Source organism: Meles meles, chromosome 17 (assembly GCF_922984935.1).
Source record: "Meles meles chromosome 17, mMelMel3.1 paternal haplotype, whole genome shotgun sequence".
Classification (NCBI taxonomy): Eukaryota; Metazoa; Chordata; class Mammalia; order Carnivora; family Mustelidae; genus Meles; species Meles meles.
Window position 1 is genome coordinate 65,624,678 of NC_060082.1, and position 15,134 is coordinate 65,639,811.

The 15,134-nt window shown below is 41.9% G+C and overlaps 1 protein-coding gene and 1 pseudogene across 6 annotated transcripts in view; one reads left to right on the forward strand and one right to left on the reverse strand.

The window, feature by feature from the left end:
* LOC123928206 overlaps positions 1-8,580 on the forward strand; it is a 38,580-nt pseudogene extending 30,000 nt beyond the window's left edge.
* The window catches only part of DNM3 (dynamin 3), a 535,138-nt gene that overhangs the window by 483,650 nt on the left and 36,354 nt on the right, over positions 1-15,134 (reverse strand). The window lies entirely within an intron of this gene.

Sequence of the window (15,134 nt, forward strand, 5' to 3'; positions counted from 1 at the left end):
ACAGTTCAAATTATTTTCTTAAGGCTACAAAGTCAACAAAATTGACACCTATTGCGTGGTCTTTTCCATTATAATGCCTTCTTCTTCTTTTAGCAGAATCAGACTTGCAGTCAACAAGAAGATGCTAGAAGTTCCCCATGCCTATTAGTTCTTGCATCTATGTTAGTATTATAATCTATATTAAGAACTCTTAATTGTTTTTTTTAAGATTTCTTTTTTTTTTTAAAGATTTTATTTATTTGACAGAGAGAGAGATCACAAGTAGGCAGAGAGGCAGGCAGAGAGAGAGGAGGAAGCAGGCTCCCCGCGGAGCGGAGAGCCCGATGTAGGGCTCGATCCCAGGACCCTGAGATCATGACCTGAGCCGAAGGCAGCGGCTTAATCCACTGAGCCACCCAGGCACCCCTTTTTAAGATTTCTTAGGCAATCTCTCCACCCTATGTGGGGTTCAAACTCACAACCCTGAGATCAGGAGTCACATGTTCTACAGACAGTGAGCCAGCCAGGTGCCCCAGAACTCTTAATTGTTTTTGAAAAGCTAGTTTGTTCTCTGGGGAAGTGATGTTGTTTCCCATCCACTAAGAAAAATGAACCTCATATGACCTTGGTTTTATTACCAGCTCCACTATCTTTTCACTGGATAAGCCTGGGAATTGGCTTCAAAACTCCATGGCAAATATTACTAATTTTGCGCATTTCACAAGCAAATGTCTTTCCTAATCATAAAGAAAAACAAAAATCCCTCCACATTCTTAACATATAATGATAATAACCAGCTGATTTCTAACATGGGTAATATAATAAGAAAATATAATAAGAAAAAAATGAATACTATGGGGGAAAAAAAGAAAAAGAAAGTAGAAAATAACCAAGAATTTCTTGTTCACATGGGTGAGACATGTGACACATCACAGAGAGCATAATAGAATCACAGCCCTTTTTAAAATTAATCAGATTAAGGACTGATTTATATATATTCTAAAGGTTCCATTTGTTTTGATTGGGGAAAAAAGACAATGGGAAAAAACTACATTAACAGGACACACCTTAAAATAACTTAATAATTTAGTTATAATATATTAACAGCGAATGAAATAAATATCAACTCTTTTGAAATACTGACAAGATACATACACATTTATACATATGTAGTTTACATAAATGTGTTTATAAATTATCAAAGAAATGTTAGAAGTAGAAATTTGTGAAAGAATCACCTATTTAGGGGCACCTAGGTGACTCAGTAGGTTGAAGCTCTGCCTTCGGCTCAGGTCATGGTCTCGGAGTCCTGGGATCGAGCCCCACATCGGGCTCTCTGCTCAGTAGGGAGCCTGCCTCCCCCCCCCACCCTGCCTGCCTCTCTGCCTGCTTGTGATCTCTCTCTCTCTCTGTGTCAAATAAATAATTTTATTATTTATTTATTTGACAGAGAGGGGGAGAGAGAAGCAGACTCCCCGCTGAGCCAGGAGCCTGATGCAGGACCCAATCCCAGGTTTTTTGTTTTGTTTGTTTGCTTTAAAGATTTTATTTATTTATTTGGAATGTATACTTTGTATAAACAGAGAAGAGACACTCCGTATTTAGAAGTAATGGTCACTAGTTCAGGGATATTATGGTCTTTGGGTTCTGATTCCAGTGTGACTTTGGGCAAGAGACCGTTCATCCAAATAACCTTATTTTTTTTAAGATTTTATTTATTTATTTATTTGACAGACAGAGATCACAAGCAGGCAGAGAGGCAGGCAGAGAGAGAGAGGAGGAAGAAGGCTATCCGCAGAGCAGAGAGCCCAATGCGGGGCTCGATCCCAGAACCCTGGGATCATGAGCTGAGCCCAAGGCAGAGGCTTTAACCCACTGAGCCACCCAGGCGTCCCCAAATAACCTTATTTTTGAAAGACAGTGTAGGATTAGATAACTTCTAAAGTCCTAATACCTCTAGAATCTTGTGGTTCTAGGAATAACAGTGTAAGGCCACCAGCCTGAATGTAATCAATTTTAGACCTCCAGTAGGAAATAGGACGTTTCTTGTCCACACCCCAGAGGTAACTGGGTTTTCTCTCACAGCAACAGCACCTCTGGTAATTCAACTGCTTGATAAATTTATCTTCTCCTGCTTTTCATGATAATGTGTTATTATCCAATCATATCACATTACAATATAATTCTACTATAACCAATGGGAAATAACTTTCTCATAAGAAGATGTGTAATGCGTCTTTCAAACATTAAACCAGAAAAGATCAGTGTGTGTCAACTTGCAAAAACAATTCAGCTTCAAGAGAGCTGTGTGAGCCTGAAGAAATGCTTACCGTGCAGTCATTAGCCAAATGGCTTGTAAATGAAATTGCCACACACAAGTTCATTGCTAATGATTTCTTAACTTAATCTTCAGAGTGTAAGACTAAAACTTTTATGTTTGCCCTTTCTTATTTCAAATTCAAGCTATAGCCAGAACACAATAACCTCTGATTCTAACTCTTCTGTGAAGGACTCCCATATCCTTCCAAAATTCTTAAAACACAATGTAAATAACAAGGCAAAGGTAATTTTCCATGTAACGAGTGACTGACCAACAGGATTCTTTAAAGAAGAGGGAGGCAGGCAGAAGAGGGGAGGAGAGTAAAGAAAGTATCACTGAAATTCATTTTAGCCTCAGTAACGCAGTTCCCCCCGGTTGTTTCTTACACAAGCACACCTCCTTTTAATGCTTTGTTGCATTTTGCAGATACTGCAATTTTTACAAATCGAAGGTTTGTGGCAACCCCGTGTCAAAGAAGTCTATCAGAGCCAGTTTTCAGAGAGCACTTGTTTATTTTGTGTCTCTATGTCACATTTCGCTAATTCTCAAAATATTCCAAACTTTTCCATTGTTATTATATCTGTTACAGTGATCTGTGACCAGTGATCTTTGATGTCACTACTGGAATTGTGTTGGAGCCCTAAGAACGGCACCATGTAAGAAGACAGCAAACTCAATCCACAAATGTCACATGCCCCCTGACCGCTCCATTCGCTGACGACTCTTCCCTGTCATTCTCCCTCTCCTCTGGCCTCCCTAATCCCTAAGACAAAACAATACTGAAATTAGGCCAACTAATAACCCAACAACGGTCTCTCAGTGTTCAAGTCAAAGAAGGAGCTGCACATTGTTCAGTTTAAAGCAAAAGCTAGAAATGATCAAGCTCAGTGAGGAAGGCATGTGGAGAGCTGAGACAGGCTCAGAGCTGAGACAGGCCGAGAGCTAGGTCTCTTGCTCCAGGCAGCCAAGTTGTGAATGCATAAATTTAAAGTGCATATATAAATACATCAATGATAAGAAAGTGAGACAGCTTGGGGTGCCCAGGTAGCTCAGTTGTTTAAGTGGCCAGCGCTTGGTTTCGGCTCAGGTCATGATCTCAGGGTCTTGGGAACCAGCCCCAAGGTGGGCTCCACGCTCAGCCGGGAGCCTGATTGTCTCCTCTCCCTCTGCCCCCTCCTCACAGTGCGCGCACATCCACACGGGCTCTCCCTCTCTTTCTAAAATAAATCCTTTTAAATAAAGAAAAGACAGTAAAACAGCTTTATTGCTGATAAGAATAAAGCTTTAGTGGTCTGGATAGAAGACCAAACCAGCCCTAACTTTCTCTTAAGAGAATGAATTAGGGGACACCTGGGTGGTTCAGTCCGTTAAGCATCTGCCTTCAGCTCAGGTCATGATCCCAGGGTCTGGGGACTGAGTTCCACGTCGGGTTGCTCGCTCAGCACAGAGCCTGCTTCTCCCTCTGCCTGCTCTGCCTGTAGCTCTCGGTGCTTCTGCTCTCAATCTGACAAATAAATAAATACAATCTTAAAAAGAGAGAGAGAGAGAGAATGAATTAGACCAAAGCCTAATCCAAGAGCAAGGCTCTAACTCTCTTCAGTCCTGTGAAGGCTCAGGGAAGTGAGTTAGGTGCTCAGGACAAGTCTGAAGCCCGCAGAGAGGGGCGGTGAGGTGGAAGGAAAAGGAGCCGACTCCCTAACATACAGATGCAAGGACAAGCAGCCAGTGCTGACAGAGAGCTACAGCAAATCATCCGGAAGATGGAGCTAAGATAATTAATGCAGGTGGTTATGAGGGAGCAGAAGGGTAGCTGAAGACAAAGCATAAACTGACCCCTGCAACCTCCCCCCAGCCCACCCCCATCCTGGGTGGCACATGCACGGTATTCTTCTAGGAAGCTCCCTACTGTCTTAAAGTTAATGCTTTACTAGAGGGAAAAACCACCTTGACTTGACTATGGCCAAGGCAGGCCTCCAGAATCTTGTAGGTTGTCCTCTTTAGCTTATGGAAGTTCTTTTGAAAACCTTCCTTTTTCCTTACCTGCCCCAGCCCCATAGTGTATGATCAATTGCTCCTGACAACCCCAGGGCAGCTCTTTCTGCCCACAGGTCCTCCTTGTGCTTTAATAAAACCACTTTTTTTGCACAAAGACATGTCAAGAATTCTTTCTTGGCGTTCAGCTCTGGACCCCACCCTACCACACCTCACCTCTATTCCAAAACTACATCATTTACACTAAACAACAGATTTTCAGTGTAGATGAAACAGTCTTCTTCAGGAATATGCCATCTAGGACTTTCATAATTAGAGAAGTCATTATCTGGCTTCAAAGCTTCAAAGGACACGCTGACTCTCTCATTAGCGGCTAATACAGCTGGTGACTTTAAGCCGAAGCCAATGCTCACTCACCATTCCAAAAATCCTAGGGCCCTTAAGAATTACGCTAAATCTACTCTCCCTGTGCTCTAGAAATGGAACCACAAAGCCTATAGAACAGTACATCATCTGTTTACAACATGGTTTACTGAATATTCTAAGCCCTACGGAGACCTGGTTTGTTTGTTTTTTTTTAAGATTTTATTTATTTGATAGACAGAGACCACAAGTAGGCAGAGAGGCAGGCAGAGAGAGAGGAGGAAGCAGGCTCCCTGCTGAGCAGAGAGCCTGACACGGGGCTCGATACCAGGACCCTGAGACCATGACGTGAGCCAAAGGCAGAGGCTTCAACCCACTGAGCCACCCAGGCGCCCCCGAGACCTGTTTTAACCCCAGTTGAGACCTACTGCTCAGCAGAATGTTCCTTTATTCCTAATGTTCCTTTCAGAATGTTACTGCTCATTGACAGTACAGCTGATCACCCAAGAGTGCCAATGGAGACGTAAGACGTGATTCATGCATCCATTCCGCAGGCCATAAATCAAGTCGTCATTTTTACCTTTCAAGTCTTCTTATTTAAGAAATACATTTCATACGGTTAGAGCTGCCATAGATAATGATTTCTGTGATGGATCTGGGCAGAGTCAATTGAAAAGTTTTTGGAAAAGATTCATCATTCCAGATGCCATTAAGAACAACCATGATTCATAGGAAAGGCCAAAATACCAACATGAATATAAATTTGGAAGAAATCGATTCCAACCCTCATGGACGACTTTGAGGGATTCAAGACTTCAGAGGCAGAAGGAACTGCAAATGTGGTGGACGTAGCCAGAGAACTAGAAGGACAAGTGGAGCCTGAAGATGGAACCAAATTTTTGGAATCTCTTGATAAAACTTGAATGGATAGTGAGTTGTTTCCTAGAGATGAGCAAAGAAAGTGGTTTCTTGAGACGGAATCTGCTCCTGGTGAAGATGCCGTGAAGACCGCTGCCATGACCATGAGGGATGTAGAACCCCACCTACCCGTAGTTGCCAACACAGTGGCAGGATGTGAGAGCACTGGTTCCAGTTACGGAAGAAGTTCTGCTGTCACACAATGGTACAGAACAGCAACACACGCTTCAAACTGTCATGAAATTAAGACTCAACCGGTGCAGGAAACCTGTCTGTTGTCTTATTTTAAAAAACTGCCACAGCCTCCCCAACCTTCAGCAACCACCACCCTGAGTCAGCTGCCATCAACGTCAAGGCAAGACCCTCTCTCCGCAAAAAGATAATTGCTGAAGGCTCAGGTAAGAGTTAGCATTATTCAGCAATAAAATATTTTTAAAGGTTTTATTTTATTTATTTATTGGACAGACAGAGATCACAAGTGGGCAGAGAGGCAGGCAGAGAGAGAGGAGGAAGCAGGCTCCCCGCCGAGCAGAGTACCGGATGCGGGGCTCGATCCCAGGACCCTGAGATCATGACCTGAGCCGAAGGCAGAGGCTTTAACCCACTGAGCCACCCAGGCGCCCCAGCAATAAAATATTTTTAATTGAGGTATATACAGTTTGTAGACATAAGGCCACTTCACAGTTAATAGACTACCATGGAAGAGAAACGTGACTTTTATATGCACCAGAAAACCAAAAACTTCACTTGACTCGTGTTATTGTGATATTACACTTTCTTGCACTGGTCTGGACTGGAAACTGCAGTAACTCAGAGGCAGGCCTGTATCTGCTTTGCCCCCAGGCTTTCTATCTCTCAAACTGTTTTAAATGCCTCACTATGCTGAACTTCCGTTATGATCCCCTCTAGTCTATACACACTAAATTCATAAACACTAAAGTCCCGTGTAACTTGGTACTCGTTTCTTTTTCTTTTAAAGATTCTATTTTTAGGTAGTCTCTACACCCAATGTGGGGCTCAAACTCACAACTCTGAGATTAAATCACACATTCTACCCACTGAGCCAGCCAGTTGCCCCATACTCACTTCCTTACTATCCAGGAGGCTCTGCAGACTAATCGTTTAGACTACAAATAAGAGACTTTGCCATTTCTATAGGAAAAGCAGCTTAACCACTTGACACGTTTCCTAAACAAGAGATTATAATCTCACAAATTTGCTATACATTAGCAAGAACCAGTATTTCAGTTCATATCTCACAAAGGAAGCATCACATTCATTTACTGCCATAAAATACAATAAGTTAAACAGCTATTTAGTAGTTTTTTAGTTCACTATATTCCTGAAGCCATTTGATTTAACCAAAACTCCCAGAATTCCGGTTAAGACCCGTCCAGCCCCTGGAAGAGTCCCACTACTGTCAATAAGGTTTTGCCCTCTTGATGCTCTTGGAAACCCTGCAGCCATCACATCAACAAGAGCAAGCAGCCCACTGAAGAGTGAGAAACCACAAGAGAGTAACGGCGGTGTCCCAGTCACCAACCAGCCAGCCTCTTCCGACCCAGCAGCTGTCCCTTTGAGTGAGTCCCAGCAAAAATCAGCTGAGCCCTGCTGAGCAAAGCCCGAACTGCTGATTCCACAAAATCAGGAGCTACATAAATGGCTGCTGCCCTAAGCCACTAAGTTCTGATGTGATGTGTTGCAGCGCAAAGTCCAACTGATAGAAAACTCAAAGCCTTGTAGGGAAGCCAGAGTTGTATACAAGTTGTGTATACACGAGAACACAGAACAGCATGAGGGCGGCAATAGGGACCCAAGGGTAAGAGTCATGGATCATTTGGAGGAGCCGGTGATTACCGGGCTGGGTGCAGTGTGGAGGATTACAAGACACTACTAGGAAAAGAGTCACAGAGAAGATGATGCATATAATTTTCCTTCATTCTGAGGGAAAGAACCGCTTCGGGAGGTGACAGACTTACCCAACCTCTGCTTCCTCCGTTGGTGATACGAATCCCCCAGAAGGAACGCCAGAACCAAATCCCCATCTGTGGGCTACTGTTTCTGCTGGGAAACCACAGAGTAGTCCTCCGACCAAAAGGAAACTCCCTCAGACCCCAAGGAGTTTCACTAAGACTGAAATCAGCTTCTTCTCCAAGAAAACACCAAACCACCAAACGGCGGACGATGCCAGTGCGCTGGAAGGGCTCGGGGCCCCTAGAATGGAAGGCCACAGATCTGGCATCTGGGGCCAGAGTTGCAGCTCTGGTCAGGGCGGGGTGGAGGCCACAGAGCATGAAGAGCTCAGGGAGGCAAGGGCGAGGACAAGGAGTGGATCCCCGTCACCACACTGGGCCCCCTGGTTAAGGACATAAAGATCAAGTCCCTGAGGGGATCTATACCTTCTCCCTGCCCATCAGAGAATCTAAGATCACGGACTCTTTCCTGGGCGCATCCCTCAAGGATGAGGTTTTGAAGACCGTGCCGGCACGAAAGCAGACGGTGCTGCCCAGCAGACCAGGTTCAAGACGTTTGTTGCCATCGGGATTACAGTGGACACGTCGGGCTGGGTGTTAAGTGCTCCAAGGAGGTAACCGCTACCACCCATGGGGCCATCATCCTGGCCGAGCTTTCCATGTGGCAAGCCTACCTGGGGAACAAGATGTGCCCACCCAACGCTGTCCCAGGCAAGGTGACCGGCTGCTATGGCTCTGCCCAAGGGCACCTCACTGCGCCCCCAGAGGTATGGTCTCAGCCCCTGTGCCCGAGAAGCTCCTGATGACGGCCGGTGCTGAGGACCGCTACAGCCCAGCCAGGGGCAGCTCTGCCACACTGGGCAGCTTTGCCACGGCCACCTTCAACGTCATTTCCAAGACCTACGCTGTGTCACCCCTGACCTCTGGAAAGAGGCCGTGTTCCCCAAGTCTCCCTATCAGGGATTCACCGGCCATCTTGTAAATACCCGCACCAGGTTCCTGCTGTGGCCACCACAGACAAGAAAAATAACGTGAATTGAAGCTTGTTTAAGGGACATTTGGGTAGCTCAGATGGTTGAGCACCTGCCTTCAACTCAGGTCATGATCCCAGTGGCTCTCGATCAGGTCCTGCCTCAGGCTCCTTGCTCAGTGGGGAGCCTGCTTGTCCCTTTCTCCCTCTGCCCACTGCGCAGCTCTCGAACTCTCTCTCTTTCCCTCACTGGCAAATAAACAAATAAAATCTTCAAAAAAAAAAAAAAAAAGAAGACCGAAGCCCGGCAAGACCCTGAAGATGCAGCCAAGTTGAACATCTGTTTAACTCAGCTACGTTCAGTTCCCTGTGATCTCCCAGAAGTCAGGCTGAGAAAATGACAATGCACGGTCACTCAGATGGCAGGACAAGCACTCTGAGCAGACAGATACATTGGCACATCAAGAGAAAGCGAATCCTTATCTAGAAAGAGGCTCCGAAACTCAAGACTGTCCTGAGCTGCTGAAACAATTTAAATGCCCAACAATAAGAGAGTATTTAAATACATGTTAGTACAACTGTAATGAAGAATATAAGGAAGCTACTAAAAATATCCTTTCAAAGAGCCTTCAATGACTTGGGAAATTCTCATAAAATCAGATACAAAAATTGCGTATATATAATGATCCCTATTATGTAGAAAAATAAATCAGAGGGGGAAAAAAAGCAAGTTTGCCTAAATGTCTATAGTAACCTTGGGTACCAGGATCATGGGTGAATGTTTTCTTTCTTATATATTTCCACATTTTTGAAACTAAAATACAACTTCATATGCTTAAAAAATTGAATCATACAACCCAAAATTCAGAGTCTATAAAACAACTGGCCTATACTCTTCAAATAATATCAATGTCATGAAAGAAAAGGAAAGGCTAGGAAATTGGGTTTTTAAAATTTTTTTTTAAGTTTTATGTAAGTAATCTCTTCATGCTACAAGGGGCTCAAATTCATGACCCCAAGGATCAAGAGTTGCACATTCCTCTGACCGAGCCAGCCAGGCACCCCTAGGAAATTATTTTAGATTAAAGTAAATTAGAAACCTGGCTCTACGGTGCCATTTGTCTTCTGCCTGAAGTCTCCTATTACCTCATCTGAAATTTCCCAGTCCTATAAATTTGCCCAAGTGTATAACCATCAAGTGCACCCTCTACAAGAAAAGACAAAACTGGACAGGAGAATTTTCATATTAAATAGCATTGTCCATACATTGTTCATGTCCCCAAATTTTAAGAACCTGAAAGAAACGGCTATATCTTAAGTATATTCTACATTACACTTGATGTATATTTAATATTATGATCACAAAATTAAAGAAGTTCACATCTTGGAAAACCCACATCATTAAGAAATAATTCCATCTTACATATAAATAATAGTTTGTGGTATAAGTGACAGGACAGTAAACAAATGTTTTATAAGGAACTGACTGAAAAACTAAATTAGTTTATCACGAATGTAACTATATTATTACACAGTTACTAAGAAAAGTCAAAGGACAGTATTACAACTGTTCTTAATAAAATAATTTCAACAAGTATTATTGTACTTTGAGATCTGGGCAGGTTCCAACGAAATTAATATTACTCGCAACCAAAAAAATATTTCCCAATAAATTATCCACAAAATAATTCAAGATACCTAGTCAAATTTAGCAGAGAAAAAAATGACTTTTTTTTTACTTTACTTTTTATTCTGCCTGTGTATTTTGAATAGAACACCTAGTTGATAATTCATTTTTGAAAATTTTGGTAATCCTTTTCTTACAATAACAAGTGCTATGTGCTCATTTGGATAAAAATTTTTAAATATAAATAAATTTTAAAAATCAACTCCAATTCCATCAACCAACAATGTCTTAATATTTTTTAATCTTAGACCTTTCCAGACATCTTTACCCACATATTTTTCATAACAACCCTGTCACATTCTATATAGTTTTAGAACTTCTTTGTCCACTTAACAGTATAGTCTTATTCTTTAGTAATAAATATTACCTCTTTCACCATCAGATTTATAGATTGCATACTAGTCTATATCAAGATATACCAAATGTGGGAGTGCCTGTGTGGCTCAGTCGTTAAGCGTCTGCATTCAGCTTAGGTCATGATCGCAGAGTCCTGGGATGGAGTCCCGAATCAGGCTCCCTGCTCAGCGGGAAGCCTGTGTCTCCCTCTCCCACTCCCCCTGCTTGGGTTCCCTCTCTCGCTGTGTCTCTTTTTGTCAAATAAATAAATAAAATCTTAGGGGGAAAAAAAGATATACCAAATGTTTGACATTTAGTTTGTTTCCATTTTCTTCTAACATACAAAAATTTATAAACCACTATTAACATCATTAATTATTTTCATGGACAAGCTCTTTTTTTTTCTCCTAAGTTTTATTTAAGTAATTTAATCTCTAATTAAGTATTTAATCTCTATCCCCAACATGGGGCTGGAACTCACAACTCCAAGATCAAGAGTCGCGTGCTCTCCCGACTCAGCCAGGTGCCCCTGTGGACCAGCTTTCTTGAAGGAAGAACGGGCTCTCACAGTCACAGAGCTGCCCCAGCAGAAGCATCGGAACTAGACACCGAAGGCGTCTCCTCCCAGTCACTGATCGAGCGTCTTCAATCAACGACACTACACGTAGAGCAGGCCACAAACACTAAGGACTTATTCTTCAGGATAAAAATTACAGCATATGGCACGGCAAACCATTTTTTTCTCCTGGTTTGTGATTTTTGTAAATAGGAAATCTTGTAAAAGTATAAGATTAACTCACTATATAACTGCTATTGAATAAATTGTGCTTATAGAGAAAAACACTGTCTCATTCAAGACACGTGGTTACTATACATTAGGCATATACAGTAAATGTCAACATTCTTGAATGGAGGCAAATTTTATGTCCTTAATTCATTTTATATACAAATAAAAATCATGAATGCATAACTTGCTGAACGGAACAGACCACAGAAAATTCTCCTGAGGATTCAAAACAAAAACAAACAAACAAAACTAAAACACAAAGTATACTACTAAGCAAAGAATATATAGATCTAGGATCACAGAATGTTAAATCTTAACGGGGACTTAAAGGGGCACCTGAGTGGCTCAGTTGGTTAAGCATTTGACTCTTGATCTCAGCTCAGGTCAGGATCTCAGGGTTTCAAGATGAGCCCGGGATCAGGGCCTCCGCACCCAGCATGGAGCCTGCTGAAGATCTCCTCTCCCTCCTCCCACTGTCTCTGCTCCTCCCCCTCTCCTAAGGCATGCTCACACGCTCTCTCTCTCCCAAATAAATAGGGACTTAAAGATTATCTGACCCTCCACCCCGAAATAAGGAAACTAAACATAAAAAAGATCTAATGGCTAGAGTCATGGTTAGTTAATTTATCCAACAAATATTTATTAAGAAATCTACTAGGTGCCAGGTCCCATCCGAGCAGATACAAGGTTTAGCAGGACAGATACTATCCCCCAACTGCATGGAGCATACAGGCACCGTGCTGACAGGCAGTTAGTGTCCTGCTGAACTTTATGGCCGGATCCTCTGATTCTTATTCCCATGCAGTTCCCCTTTCGTTTGTCCCAGTGTTCAGCACCCACTATGTGCCGGGCTGTTGTGAGTTCTGGGAGCAGTGAACATGGCGAAGCCCTAATCCTCAGGCAGCTGCATTCTAATGAGGTACAGAGACAGACACATAAAAAGAAGATCGCGGTTAAGTGCTCTAAGAATATTTAACGATGAGCAACAAAACAGAGGGTCCAGGGAGGAGGGGATACACCTTTAGCAAAGGCAATCAGAGAAGTCCCCTCTAACACCAGACATGAAAGATAGTAGTAGTTCCATTAATAGCAATTAAGTCTACAAAACTTTTTTCTCATTTATCAATAAGATTTTCACCAGATGGCCTCAGAAGTCAGGGCATTTAACAGTAAGGCCTGTTCATTTCAGATGTTTCATTTTATCATAGTTTACTCTGTCTTTCCGACTTTGGGTTACGCCAGTTGTCCTCACTGTATGACCCATGGAAAGGAAAATTCACGTCATAGAATATTCAGGAGTATGCTCTTTAACCTTTACAGACTCTAATTTATTGTTTACTCAGCCAATGTTGCTTATGCTCCATTTGCTCTACTTAATGCTCTCTATGGCAAAAAAAATAATCTCAGTTAAATGCACTAACATAATTACCAGTGGGAAAAGTTTTAATTGCAAAAGATAGCCAAGTTCTAAAGAGAAGACATATGGGATTTAAACTATAAATACACATAGATACCTGAATTATTCCAGCTGGCACATCGGACCATGTAATTAATGATTACTAGATGTTCTTTCTCAGACTTAGATAATAAAACCAAAAAAATCTATTTTAAATATCTACATGGAGACCTAAATGAAACATACATGGTCTATATCTGAAAACTGTTTCTTTCATTTAATCAGTTGAATTCTAAATTTAAGATTCTTTTCTCTCATTGGGAAAGGCATGTGCTATGGGGAGTGCTGTGAAATGTGTAAGCCTGATGATTCACAGGCCTGTAACCCTGGGGCAAATAATACATTATATGTTAATAAAAATAATTAATTTTAGGGGCGCCTGGGTGGCTCAGTAGGTTAAGCCTCTGCCTTCGGCTCAGGTCATGATCTCAGGGTCCTGGGATCGAGCCCCACATCGGGTTCTCTACTCAGCAGAGAGCCTGCTTTCCCCTCTCTCTCTCTGTCTACCTCTCTTCCTACTTGTGATCTCTCTCTCTGTCTGCCAAATAAATAAATAAAATTTTTAAAATAATTAATTTTAAAAAAAGATTATTTTCTAGCAATCACAGGGAATAACAAAGAGCATTTGTAGTTCAACTCAACGATTGCTGGGTATTTACCCCAAAGACACAAATGTAGTGATCTGAAGGGGCATCTGCACCTGAATGTTTATAGCAGCAATGTCCACACTAGCCCAGCTATGGAAAAAGACCAGATGCCTATTGACAGATGAACGGATAAAGAAGATGTAGTATATATCTACAATGGAATACTATGCAGCCATCAAAAATGAACTCTTGCCATGTGCAATGATGTGGATGGAACTAGAGGGCATTACGCTAAGTGAAATAAGTCAATCAGAGAAAGACAATTACCACATGATCTCATTCATATGTGGAATTTAAGAAACAAAACAGAGGATCATAGGGGAAGAGAGAAAAAATAAAGCAAGATGTAACCAGAGAGAGAGACAAACCACAAGAGACTCCTGATCACAGGAAACAAACAGAAGGTTGCTGGAGGGGAGGGGGCTGGAGGGACGGGGTAACTGGGTGATGGACACTAAGGAGGGCATGTGATGTAATGAGCACTGGGTGTTATATAAGACTGATGAATCACAAACCTGTACCTCTGAAACCAATAATACATTTTTTGTTAATTAACTGAATTTAAATTTTTAAAATGTTTAAAACATAATAATGATAAAAAGAGCACTCGTAGTAGATACAGCAACTGGCTAGCTCAACTTCTGCTCTGGATCTCTTTATTTGCCTTCCTACACTGCAGAGGATAGAATGCTATAAAACAAACCAACAAAAAAACTTCATTTCCCAGACTCCCTTAGTACCTAGCATTCTCCACGCATTTTAGTTTTCACCATTAGAAGCAGTACTCAAGGTGTTGTTGTGCTGGTGTAGGTCTAGCAGGCAACAGAAAGCTCTGAAGCTAACTGTGTTGACAACAGTCTGATCATGAATCACAGATAAGGCAGAATATTCCAGAACACAAGAGTTGCTTCAAGAATCCTGGAAGTGGCTTAAGTGGTGAAAGCAGCAGTGAACATACAGATTTCCTGAAACTCCAGGTTCCTAAGTGTAACCACACTAGCAGCTCCCTTAATGGCCAGTTCTGCAGTGTAATTCTGGAACCATTCCTTGAGCATCAGCCTGGAGTCTAATGCCCCAGCCCTTCCAACAGGTAGCAAGCACATAACTCACCTAACTCCTCATGTTAAATCTTTTTTTTCTTTTTTCCTTTTTTTTTTTTTTTTTGCTTAAATAGCAAGAGCGATACCTATCATCTATAACCACACCCTTGAGTGATACAGTAGTAAGATAATTCCATGGAAACATAAACTGTCTGAACACTTTCATGTTTTCAAATATTCAAAGTAATCTCACACGGTCTGAACTGTCAGTAGATAGCACTGACTAAATAATATAATTCTTCATTTTTTCGGAGCAGTGACAAAGAGAAGCCTGGATTTTAAAAACACAGCTACTTAGGGACACCTGGGTGAATCAGGCCATCGAGCAACCAACTCTTGATTTCTGCTCAGGTGATGATCTCAGGGTTGTGAGATCGAGCCCCATGTTGGGCTCTGAGTTCAGTGGAGAGTCTGCTTGGGATTCTCTCTCTACCTCTGCCCCTCCTGCTGCTTGGGCATACATTTGCTCTCGCTCTCTAAAATAAATAGATCTTTAAAAATAAAATAAATAAATAAATAAATAACACAGCTACTCAACACGTTAAGTCATTTTCATTTGAACTCATTGATTTGATATTTTGAAACTTTACCAAACAAAAAAATTCT